The following is a 13,327-nucleotide window of genomic DNA, read 5'->3' as shown; positions in this document are numbered from 1 at the left end:
TTAAGAAAATAACTCTTATTTAAAAGATGCATATTCGTTATGATGATGTTTGTGGATACAGTGAATTACATAACATTTTAAAAGATGCATATTCGTTATATGTTTGAATATATGTGGGTACAGTGAACCCCAGATTCGCGGGGATGTGTCCCCCATAAATAGCTCAAATCCGTGAATGCTTAAAACCCTCTAAAAACACTTAGAACTGCCCATTTTGACAGCTTTAAAGCAAGAAAAACCCTGTAAAAATGCTTATACCTGAGTATTTTAATAGTTTTATCATAAAAAGTGCATTTATTCATGAAAATTATATGAAAATACAGTAATTAGTGAATATTTCTTGGTGAAAAATACCGCAAATGGGCAAATTTTCCGCGAATGATGGCTAGATATGTTCCACAGAGAAACCAGCGAATGCGTGAGTCTGCAAACCATGAGAACGCGAATACGGGAGGTTTACTGTACAGTATAATGAAGGCTACGCTACCGTATATCTATACAATGTGCCATAGTGTAGGCTAAGCTAATTCTTGTTATTCAATTTCTCTTTGCACTGAATTATCATAAGTCACTTTGCATGAACTTCCAGAATTAGCTGATATTAATAATTACTAAACCATGTATGTATAGAGTATACTTTATAGTGTAGGCTAGGCTACCATATACTGTACAGTATGTATACATGGTAGCCAAATACCCTAGTGTAGGCTAGGCTATGTTCAAGATACGTTTTGGTATTTCTTACAAACGATGGTTTTTTGGAACCTAACTCCTTTGTAAGTAGGATAATACCTGTATAAACATTTTTAGTTTGTTTTGTGTCTGTTTGAACTATCAAAATAGGTAGTTCTAAGTGTTTTTAGAAGGATTCTAAGTATTTGTGGGTTTTAGCTATTCGTGGGGGGTGTGTGGTACACATCCCCCGTGAATACGGGGGGTTTACTGTAATCTTCATCACTCCCAACCCTTGCAGTTCGCGAGGGGCCAAGAGTGTTGGGGGCCACCACAGTCCTTGCTTCCGAGAGCGTTCTTTACCAGATGAATTCTTTTCTGCAGAGAAGGAGGTCATTCAGGTCAAGACACCAAGCTTCTCCCCTGCCTTGACAGAATATGAATTCTTCTTGCCTCGGAGGGTCTTGCCGACTGCAGTTCTGTGGGCAATTCTGGTGATAAGAAGAAGGACTTTGTCCCAATTTGGATCTCCGGTTTTGTAAGTCCTAAGTTGGCTCGACCCTTAGGAACGTACCTTTACTTGGTACTGCCTTTGTCTTGCAGAGATTTGCCAGATATCTCGGTAATCAAGGTTCGTACCCGGGCACTGCCTTGTCTTTTGGACAATGGCCAAGAGCTTTGGGTCTTAGTCATCTCAACTCAACCTTGAGTTCAAGCCAACCCCCCTCAACTCCTAAGAAGTCCTAGGCTTCGGTAGAAGATTTCGGAACACATAGCCCTCTTCTTCCCTTCTAGGAAAGTGCTCATAACTTTCCACCCTCTTTCCCATAAGGGAGGAGGGAAGAAGTTTTCCTACTGCAGATTCCTGAATGAAATGATACTTATCGAGTCTCTGGAGCTGGCAGCGACATTGCTGAGACCTGGAAATGGATTTCTTCAGAAGTATCTATTTCCCTTAAGTCTCGGCAATTCTTTTCATCAAACTTCCATCCCACTTCCTCTCCCGTGCTCCCAATTCAGGAAATGCCAGCCTGGCTAGAGCTAATTGCCTTGGTATCCTGTCATCTTGCAGAAGCTTTCCCATGGTGGAGAATGGAGGTCTGCTTTCATTCCTCCGTCCTTCTTTCCTCTTCAAAGCATGAGGAAAGAGTTACGCTAATGCTTGATTGAAGGAACCTTCGAACATGCTTGCATATTCCCCTCACATCGTGTCTACTTACGGATTCACCGATCGAGGAATAAGCGCACACCTGTAAGACTTTGTCTTGAAGGTGTGTGACCAAGACGATTAGTACCTTCTCACCATCATCCTTGGCTCAAGGCAGCCTTTTGGCCTTCCGAGAATTCAGGATGAGTTTTTGCGACACTCAGTGGTTCGTTGAACAACAAAACCGCAGTAGTGGCATTTGTAGACAAACAAGAGGTAATCATTTTTTCCTCCTGTTTCATCTGTCGACATTTGCAGGTACTCAAGTGTTCTAAACACACTCAACATCTCAATTAGCCAGATGCATCCCCCGGTGGGGATGTATTGGTAGGCGACCTCGGCCTCTGGTTTGGGTGATCAGGACGGAACAAGCTGCTCACTCGATGATTCATGAAGAGACTGCTCGACTGAGAAATCCCTACTGTCTTTCTGTTGCCTCCCTGCACAACAAGTCGATAGTTTTTCTCGCCCCTTCATACCAGACCCACAGGCCGCTACGGTGAGTCATGCTGTCTTTCTGGGAAACTTTATATCCACGTTTTTCCCCTCTGTGTTTGTCTGTTTCGCTAGGGGTTCTCAAGCATTGCTCACCCCGAGTTACACACAAATGCTGGAAGACTTCGCCTCTTGCCCGACCTGATAGCTGAGGCATCGAGAAGAGTTCTCCTCTTGACCCAACCTCCTGTAGCAGCTTCACAAGAAGTGGTTCTTTGGGCAGTACATCGAGGTGTGTTCAGGACTGGGAGACCTTCCAGCTTCCCTTGCAAGCATAGGCTTTCTCACCGAGCGGCAGCGGATATAGCTGGATATCTCTTGAAGTCCTCTGCAACACTCCCAACACCATCTTCGCTGGTGGGTGTTGTTGACGGAACTTCTTCTCGGGTCAGAGTTGCTGTTCAAGTGTGGACTTCCTTGTCTTCTCCGCCGAGGATTGCTTCTCTCCCTTTCATTTGTGAAGAGCATAGGCCCTTGCGACCTAGTCTTCTATCTGAAGTAGCCTTCTTCTCCTCAGCCGAGATTTAGGTACGGATGAGAAGCTTCTTTGGTCTTGCTGTCCCAGGGAACTGTTCCCTGGGTAGCATGTGACTCTTGTTTAGGGTTCCTGTCCCATGCTGCACATGCCCTTACAAGAGTCATCGGATAGAGATGTGCCCTCTTAGGACCATCTCTTATCTTGCTCTGGGCTTGGCATAGAAGATGGAAGAACAGGTGATGGGGATCAATACCTCGACTCCTTCTCAGATGTTCTAGGTGGACTCCAAATCCTCCGGCATCTATTGTCGGGTTCGAGTCCCTCTTGTTCCCCTCCTCCTTGGACTTTGTGTTGATGATCCAGATCATTTGTTACTTTGTCCTATTAGGGAGCTGTGGTACTTTCCGAAAAGGCTCGACACTCCTAACCTGGATGTCGTCGACATTTTCACCAGTACTCTCTCCCAAGGAAGAAGTGTCTAAGGACACATCTTCCTCCTGACTTCGTGAAGCGATCGGAGGAGGTACTCGGCAGCTGACGACGACGATATTGGTACCTTCCACCCGAGAGCTCACGAAGTCAATGGCTTGGTCCATCCCTCGCATTCCGGAGTTTCTGTCGGTCTGGAAGCAAGACGTGGTCTCATAGACCACACTCTTGTCTTCCTGTGGTCTTGCCCACAGGCCCTTGGAACCTTTTTTCCTTGGCCCTGTGGTGGTTGCTCAACAAGTTGTGTTTTGTTACCCAGCTCCTTCAAGAGGACGAGTTTAGCATCTTGCTTAAGGTGTTGGTTCTGGAAGTGAGAAGGATACTGAGAGTGACTGGCCTCTCTTCCTCCTCCTTCCTCGTCCTTCTGCTTCTCCTCCTTTGGAATGAGAATATGACCTGAACCAATACTTGCTGGACCTGGCGCTGATGCGGTAAGACTACACATCGAGCACCCATTCTATTTTTCTCCTAGAATCATAGAAGCAATTCCGCTCCTTCCTCTAGCAAGGGGAGGAAGGAGAGACTGGCAATAAGAGAAACCCTATCTCAGCTTTTCCTTACTGCCCCCCCGACTCTAAGATTCTTCTAGCCTATTTCATATGAGTTACGTTTCCTCACTCGTGTGAAAAGGTCCAGTATCTGACATTTGATCCTGCAGTTCCTACACTCCGATCAATATGTCAGAGGCATGGTACTCCTCCTCGCTCTTTTGACCAGGAGGAGTATCCCAGGTGTGCAGAACTCCAATCAGTTCAGGAGACTCACTCAGATTCCTCCCTCCAACCAGTGAGTCTTCCTAATGTAAAGGACCGACAGTTTGTATATTGTGTCGGAACAAATCACAGTTTTTGAAAGTAAATTGTATTTTTCCTAACTATACAAACCTGAGGTCCTCTACATTACATATTATGCCCGCCTCATGCCACCCCTCAATCTGAACCTGGACTGAAAGGCAAACTGGAATGTTTACATCCAGGCAGGCAGGTATTCCTGCCTACCTGACAGTAGCTACTGCCTAACCACCTTGCTGAAGAGTTTAATGGCCGTTTCCAGCCTACGCTGAAAGTAATTCCTAATGTAAAGGACCTCAGGTTTGTATAGTTAGGAAAAATACAATTTACTTTCAAAATTTGTGATTTTTCTTCTTCATCTTGTGTGTATTTTTATGTTTGCAAAAATGCAGCAAACTCATGAATCATCTGAGCCTGAGTGTAAGGCGGTACCAAAGAGAAAATTCCCAGGTATCGTTGGCAAATCCTGTAGCCATTATTGCTCATGGCTTTTGAAGTTAACCTCATACTTTTTGCAGAGGGTATGAGTGTAATCCTAGTTCTGTATGAGACGAGTGCTCTTCCTGGACTCCAGAGCAGTAGTCGAAGTATTCGTTGAGGAGGAAGTATCATAAGCAGCCCCCAAGGCGTCCTCTGAGGGTAACACGCCCCCGATGACTCCCTTGGTGGCTAATCCTTCAGATACATTCCTCCCACCCACGAATCTTCCCCGATTTGTGACTTCTCCTTTGGGAGACGTTTCCCTTTCGTTGTCTTCGCTCACTTTGTTGAGCGGACATCATCTTTGGGGGATTGGAAGCCAGGACAACCTCCCTTCGGTGGTCTCCATTCACTTGGGGGTTCAGGCTTATGAAAGAGGAAGGTGTTGAAGCATGCAGGTGCTTCCCCAACCCCTACCACTCCTCTCCTGAGTGAGTGAACAGAGTCTCATTACAGCGAGGTTGACTCAAAGTCAACTTGCTGGGAGCCTCTTTAAGGAGGCCCCCCTTACAACGGTCCCCTTGACACACTGCTGGAGTCTCAGGGATGGTTGGAGCACGTTGAGAGGATGGTGTATGCTCTCGCCTGAGATTATGCGATCACTCTCCCCCGACCATCTCCCGCTCACATGAATGGGTTTGCTCGTCGCGTGAGAACCCTCGTGTGCGTTCGTGCGAGCCTCTTCCCTCTCCTCGGGACAGCCCCCCCCTCCACGTTCTCGCGAGAGGAGGGACTCTCCTAGACCCATGAAACCATCACCACAGCGAGTTGGTGATCGCGCATGGCCTGCCTCTCCTGCCAGAACCTTTGGCTCCGACAGGACGGATAAGGGTTCTCTCTCCCTCTCTCCTGTCCCTCAATTTCCTGGGGTTATACAGTGAACCCCCGTATTCGCGGGGGATGCGTTCCCCACACCCCCCGCGAATAGGTCAAATCCGCGAATGTTTAAAACCCCTCTAAAAACACCTAGAACTGCCCATTTTGAAAGCTTTATCTAAGAAAAACCCTGTAAAAATGCTTATACCTAAGTATTTTAAAAGTTTTATCACAAAAAGTGCATTTATTCATGAAAATTATATGAAAATACAGTAATTAGTGAATATTTCTCAGTCAAAAATACCGCGAATGGGCGAATTTTCCGCGAAAAATGGCTAGATATGTTCCACAGAGAAACCCACGAATGCGTGAGTCCGCGAACCATGAGAACGCGAATACGGGGGGTTTACTGTACCGGGAACCACAAGTCAGACAGAAGGGCTCGTGACTGGGACATCGCTCATTACAGCCCCTTCATGAGGACTTATGAAGCGGGCAAGGTTCTCAGACCTACCTGTTCGTATGCCCAAGTGGTTGAGCAGGAGGTTCTGGTGAGGTTCTCCCACCTGCAGGGAGTGTCAAGGGAGGACTGTGCCTTGGAAGGACTCGAGGGTCCTCCACCCCGGGGCGCATTTTCTCCTGAGATACAGAGGAACTTTGCAGAGAGCATTACGTTGATACGTCGACATAACAATCTTGGAGAAGGGCCATGGTTGCGTCCACTGACTGTCCTTCAAGCCTAGAAGGTTACTGGGGTCCCAAGAAGGATCCCAGGACTTCTCTAGTCTTGCCTTGGTCCTCGCTTGCTGAGGGTGTAGTAGACTGAGATAACTCTCTTGTGTCTGGGAAGAGAGTTCTCTACGATCAACTGCTCAGCTAAGCTACTTCCCCCACCTCTGCCTTGCCAGAAGAAATATTATCACCCTCAACAAAGCCATTGCTGACGAGACAGGTTGACCCGGACTTGGTACGCCTAGCTCCAGGTCTTTCTCTGCAGCAGCTTGGTGCGGAGGACCTGGTCCTCACGCAACAAGAAACAGTGAACCTAGAAACTACTGCCATGAGAGCCTTCCAGGCAGTGTCCAGGCTGGACTTGTGGTCCCTCACAATGTCCAAGGTTGCTGCTTTTGGGGGATTTATCAACCCCGCATAAGACACTAACTTCGGGAGGCTGTGACAATCTGGTGGTAGGGTGATTCCTACCTGGCTGACCAGACAGCAGATCTGTGGTCCAACTTGGTTCTTAAGAGAAGGGACACTGTCCTCTCTCGAATTACCAAGCAGTTTGTAAATCCTCTGTGGCTGTGTACCAGGGGAAATTGGCCATCTTCTGTGGTTGATGTCGTCAGTGGGTTGTCTCTCCAGTTGGAGCTCCTCTTCAGCAGGTAGCGTACTTTCTCGTCTTTCTTCACTGAGAGAAGCTTCTCTCTGTCTCAGCTATTAACCCTTAAACGTGAAGCCCTATTTACAAAAAACGTCTCCCATATGCGGCGTTTGGGAGCTAGCGCCAAAAGCGGAAAAAAGTTTTTCAAAAATCACAGCACGCTTAGTTTTTAAGATTAAGAGTTCATTTTTGGCTCCTTTTTTTCTCATTGCCTGAAGTTTAGTATGCAACCATCAGAAATGAAATCATATATAAAAAATATCATTATCATATATAAATATTGGAACAGGAAGAATATGCCCCAAAATGGCAGAATAATCATAATTTGAAGGTTTTTTTGATAAAATCAATATACAAATTAAAAGTAAGGTTTTCTTATGATTTTGACGATTTTCGACGAGCAACGACTGTTAAAGCTAATGAGTTAATTATTTGTTGTATTGTACACAAAGCGGTTAAATTGAGTTAATTTTTGAGTTTTTGTACACTATATATGATTTAGTATATAATAGATTGTAAAACGATTAAAGCAACACAGAGAAAATATTATCACAAAATGATGCATGAATTAAGTAACGCGGACGTAAAAAAAGTTTTTTCAAAAATTCACCATAAATCGAAATATTGTGCTAGAACTTTCCAATTGTTTCAAAATGAAGGAAATTGATTGAATATTACTAGACTGTACGTTTTTTAGCTTACAATTGCATTTTTTTACCATTTCGATCGAGTTAAAGTTGACCGAAGGTTGATTTTTTTTATTTATTGTTATTTATATGAAAATATTTCAAAAATGGTAAAAGCTAAAAGCATGATTTATTTTTGTTGTATTCTACATAAAATGCGCACATTTTGATGTATAACACTTTATGTAACGAATAATATAAAATGGCAAAAAAAATTACGACAAGGTGACTCAAGAAATGCTAGGATTTTTAGCGGAGTTATGCGCGCGGATGGAGGGAAAAAGTTTTTCAAAAATTCACCATAAATCGAAATATTGTGCCAGAGACTTTCTGTTTGTTGCAAAATGAAGGTAAAGGATTGATTGTTACTAGAATGTAAGAATTTTGGCTTACGATTGCGTTTTTCGAGCATTTCGATTGAGTTAAAGTTGACCGAAGGTTGATTTTTTTCTATTTATCGTTATTTATATGAAAATATTTCAAAAATGGTAAAAGCTAAAAGCATGATTTATTTTTTGTTGTATTCTACATGAAATTGCGCACATTTTGATGTATAACACTTTATGTAATGAATAATATAAAACGGCGAAAAAATTACGACAATGTGACTCAAGAAATGCTAGGATTTTTTGCGGAGCGAAGGAAAAAGTTTTTTTCAAAAATTCACCATAAATCGAAATATTGTGCTGGAGACTTTCCGTTTGTTGCAGAATAAAGGTAAATGATTGATTGTTACTAGAATGCAAGAATTTTGGCTTACGATTGCGTTTTTCGAGCATTTTGGTCAAGTCAAAATTGACCAAATGTTAAAATTTTGTCAGTTATTGTGATTTAAATGAAAATATTTCAAAACTGTTAAAAGCTAAAAGAATGATTTATTTTTTGTTGTATTCTACATGAAATTGCACACATTTTGATGTATAACACTTTATGTAACGAATAATATAAAATGGCGAAAAAATTACGACAAGGTGACTCAAGAAATGCCAGGATTTTCAGCGAAGGAAAAAGTTTTTTCAAAAATTTACGGATGCCCCTCAGGACACCCCGATGCTTCCTAGGGGTCGTAAAAAGGCACAGGATGTGGTCCTTGGTCGCCTTCGGTCACACGTGGGCGAACAACACGGCGCTGAGAAGCTGGGTCACTTTGGCTGCTGGGTCCTTCTCCAGCATCCCAGTCTAAAACTCGTCTCACACGCTCACTACCGACAGGCAGTATGCGCCTTTCACGGTCCTGACGGCTTTGAGACATCTCTGCAAACGTCCTGTTGCAGCACAAATCACGCAAACACTCGCCAAAGTTCTGCAAAACACGGATCGTCAAAAAATCGCTCTCGCATGGTCCGGCGCTGATGCTGTCTGGTGCGAGAAGGAGGGAATTCGCGCATGCGCGTCTGGGTGACGCTTATAAACAAAACAACAGCTTGATCCGTGAACTCCCAGCATCCCTCAGGGCGTGTGATTTGAAACCTTCCGCAAACTAGGCCTATAATTATTTTTCCGCAAATATTTAAAAAAAGCATTTTTAGTCGACGTATGGTACGTCCACTTGACATCCAACAGACAATTTTCAGTCGACGTATGGTACGTCCATTAGGCGTTTAAGGGTTAAGGGCTACAGAGCTGCCCTTGGTCAAGTCCTTCGCATGAAGGGTGTTGCTCTCTCTTCCTCGTGGGAGATCTCCATGCTGTTGAGAACCTTCAAACAATCTTGCCCTCCCAGGGAACTGAGCACCCCTGAGTGGGATGTAACTCTCGTCTTAAGGAGCCTGACTCGTGTCCCCTACGAGCCTTTATGAGAGTTGTCAGACAGGGATCTGACCTTCAAGACTGTGTTCTTGCTTGACCTGGCATTGGCATTGAGAGTTGGCGAGCTACATGGCTTTTCCTTCAGTGTTAAACGGTGGAGGGGATGGTGATCTGTCACGCTCAAGTTTGTCCCGGATTTATGTAGCGAAGACTCAGAATCCGTTGGTCCCTGACACCAGATTTGAGTTCTTTTCAATCCCCCCAGAGGGCTTTGTCAGTAGTGATCAAGACAAGATGCTACTGTGTCCAGTTCGAGTGCTGCGGTGCTGTCTTAAGAGGTTTCAACCTTTAAGGTCTGAATGTTGATGATTCTTCTTTAGTACTGGCTTGACCAAGAAAGAGGTGTCCAAGAGCACGATTTCATTCTTGCTTCATGAGACAATCAAGTGAGTGTACTCTGTTTCTGACGAGGTAGATGGGAGTATGTTCCAAGAAAGAGCTCACAAGGTTAGGGAGACTGGTCCTTCCCTCACATTCTGGAAGAACCTGTTGGTTCTACAGGTCTTAAGGGCAGGAGTGTGGTCTCAACAACCATATTCACATCCTTCTACCTTTGGGACATTGCCCATAAGTTCTTGGACATGTTTTCCATGGTTCCTGTGGTGGTGGTGGCTGCTCAAGTTGTGTAGCTCGCGCAGTTCCCCTAGAGGGAAAAGTAGTATCTCACCTACGGTGTATCGGTAGCTAAAGAGAGAATAAGTGTGAATGACTGGCCTCCTCCCTTTTCTCATTTAGATTAAAGAAATTATTTTTTCTCCTAGGGCAGAGAGGCAGGTGGTAGTATTTTTTCACGTGATTTTCGACTGGCGTGTCGTGCACGTGAGTCTAGATAACTAAGTACCCTGTCTATAATCTAGAGTATATTGTTAGATACAACTCCTCCCCCTCTCTCTAGCAAGGGGAGAGAGGGGTTGACAATAAAACACACCTGTTGGTTTTATTAACCTTTTATTGTCTCCGACACTATGGGTTCATCCAAGCCTTTTTTTAAATAATGACATAAACTCATTCATTCAAAGCCCAGAAGTGTGGCAGTTGAACATCCCATATATTCAACAGATCAGAGGTACGGGACTCCTTCCTCAGCTCTTTGAGACCAGGAAGAGATTCCCAGTTGGGTAGAACTTCAAGTCGGTTCTGAGATTTACCCAGAATCCACCCTCCAAAGGGTAAGCCTCTTATGTAAAGACCAAAGGTTTGTATTTGTGCAGGAACAAATTGCAAATTTTAAAGTAATTGTATTTTTCCTAACATTCTGATATCTGGCGCGAGAGGCAAAGTGGAATGCAGACTGACGGGTGGGCAGGCTTCCCCCCTACCATTGGTAGCTAATGACCTTGTTTGAAAGTTAATGGCTGTTCCAACTCGCATCACAAGCAAAATCCATTTGTAAAGACCTTCATGTTTGTATATTAAGAAAAATACAAATTACTCTAAAATATGCAATATTGTCAAGTACACTCCCTGTTAAATAGCCTGAGACCTTTATAGGAACCTAAATTAAATTTGATTGATTATTTTGCTTCTTCAGTTCTGGCATTGTTTCCTAACTCTGTGTTGCATTCTTTTGATTTCAGATTCTCCCTCGGAAGAACCATCCTTCCTTCGTCAGTTTTGAGCAGCATCAAGATTTTGGGAATGGTTGTGTTTAATGGTACTACATGTAACATTACCAGTAGCAGCTCTTAAAGTGTAAGAAACAATAGTGAATAATTGTTGTACTCCTTTAAAAATTACAACAACAAATAAAATCTGTTCTGAATATTAGATTCATACATCAGCATTGAAATCTGGTTGTAGTCCTTCAAGATATAGTACTTCATTTATAACACATTTATTGGATAATCATTTATAAACAATTTTGTGTTAAGAGTTGTCAGTTGAACACATTCTCTTACAGAACAGGATAGGACAAAAGGCTAAAGTGAATCCAGAACATTCTTTAGAAATACCTCTGAAATGTGAAACTGAAGATTCATTATCATTACCTTCCATAAATCCAGAAACAGCAACATGGCTGGCTGCCAAGGAAAAAATAGAATAAAAATATAACAAGTGAAAACCAGTGATGGTAACTTTTTGTCTGTGGATCCACTGATGGATATGAAGGCAGAGCCAGAAGAATTCTTTGAGTCTAATGAAGGTGATGAATGTTCATATTAAAGGAACTCAGCACTGATTGAAAAAGGCTCAACAACTGTAGCATATTCGGAAAAAGTGTTTTGAATGTTGAAGCTTATTTCTGTACAGTAAAAATAGACCTCAAAATAATACTTGAACTTGCCAAGAATGAATCCAGAACATTATTTAGAATTTCCCTTGAAAAGTGAAACTGAAGATACATTATTACACCCTTCCATAAATCAAGAAAACAGCAACATGGCTGCCTTTAGTGAAACCAGTAATGGTGACTTTTTCTCTCTGGATCCATTGATGGACATCAAAATAGAGCCAGAGGTATTCTGTGAGTCTAATGAAGATAATGAATATTCATATGAAATGAATTCAGCAGTGAATGAAAAAGATCCACTAACTTACAAAAAGGAAGTAAAACAAGAAAGAAGGAATGGTCGCAATGGAGAGAAGCCTTTCAGATCCACTGACTGTGAGAAAGCATTTTACAAGAAAAGTAATCTTACAAGTCATATCACAAATCCTACCAGAGAGAGAACATTCACGTGCAAGGAATGTGGGAAAGCATTTCCCCAGAAACAACGTCTTGCAGCTCATATGAGACTTCATACAGGAGAGAAGCCATTCATGTGCAAGGAATGTGGGAAAGCATTTTCTCAGAAACATAATCTTACAGTTCACATGAGACATCATACAGGAGAAAAGCCATTTATGTGCAAGGAATGTGGGAAAGAATTTTCCCAGAAATCAAATCTTACAGTTCATTTGAGACTTCATACAGGAGAGAAGCCATTCATGTGCAAGGAATGTGGGAAAGCATTTTCCAGTAAATCAGATCTTACACGTCATATGAGAATGCATACTGGAGCGAAGCCATTCATGTGCAAGGAATGTAGGAAAGCATTTTCCCAGAGACATGGTCTTAAATATCATATGAGAATCCATATTGGAGAGAAGCCATTCATGTGCAAGGAGTGTGGGAAAGCATTTTACAGGAAAGACATTCTTACAGTGCATACAAGAATTCATACTTGAGAGAAGCCAATCACATGCAAGGAATGTGGGAAAGCATATTCCCAGAAACATGGTCTTACATATCATATGAGAATCCATATTGGAGAGAAGCCATTCATGTGCAAGGAATGTGGGAAAGCAATTTCCCAGAAAGCAAATCTTATAGCTCATATGAGAATCCATACTGGAGAGAAGCTATTCATGTGTAAGGAATGTGGAAAAGCATTTTCCATGAAACATATTTTTATGTAATATATATGGTGGATTCTAATGAAGACATGGACGTTTTCTTCATTTATTTATAAAAATATAGCAATGGGGTGCTCATTGAGATTAGACAGCGTCCCCCCGTGAATCCTCTCATCAACTTCTCTCACACATGCTGTTTCCCACAAAAACCAAGCACACTGGGTAACCAAGTACAGGCATTCTCCGGTGTATGAGGGGGCTTCCGTTCTGATGCCACGTCATCAGCTGAAAATCGTCGTAAACTGAAATAATCATCAAGAATCGCAAGAAAACTTTCCTTTTAATCCTTTGGGTATCTTGAAAATGACATAACCTGCATTTTTATTGAGTCTTTCATAAAAAACCCTCCAAACTTTTACCATTCCGCTGTTTTGGAGAGAGAGAGAGAGAGAGAGAGAGAGAGAGAGAGAGAGAGAGAGAGAGAGAGACTGTCAGCCTCACCACTTATCTAAGAACTACAGTGGTCCCCCATTTTTACGGAACAGGTTTCAGAACTTATTGCGGAAATGCAAAATCCTCAGAAAAGCAAAAATCCCCTCTAAAAATGCTTGACTGCCTATCTTGAAAGTTCAAATACCAAATGTATACTTAAAGTATCATCCAACATCAAATATAGTGCAAAGA

At 42.8% G+C, this 13,327-nt stretch overlaps 1 long non-coding RNA gene and 1 pseudogene across 1 annotated transcript in view; both read left to right on the top strand.

Moving 5' to 3' along the window:
- Positions 1-11,156, top strand: part of LOC136855153 (uncharacterized) — a 31,325-nt gene extending 20,169 nt beyond the window's left edge. The window contains exon 2 of the long non-coding RNA XR_010857928.1: positions 10,885-11,156. This is a non-coding gene — a long non-coding RNA (uncharacterized lncRNA). The remainder of the gene's footprint in view (positions 1-10,884) is intronic.
- Positions 11,157-11,579: 423 nt separating this feature from the next.
- On the top strand, positions 11,580-12,851 carry LOC136855152 (zinc finger protein OZF-like; annotated as a pseudogene).
- Positions 12,852-13,327: the final 476 nt, after the last annotated feature.

The sequence above is a fragment of the Macrobrachium rosenbergii genome, chromosome 30 (assembly GCF_040412425.1).
Source record: "Macrobrachium rosenbergii isolate ZJJX-2024 chromosome 30, ASM4041242v1, whole genome shotgun sequence".
Classification (NCBI taxonomy): Eukaryota; Metazoa; Arthropoda; class Malacostraca; order Decapoda; family Palaemonidae; genus Macrobrachium; species Macrobrachium rosenbergii.
The sequence above is the reverse complement of the archived record's forward strand: the minus strand, read 5'-3'. Positions and strand labels throughout refer to the sequence as shown.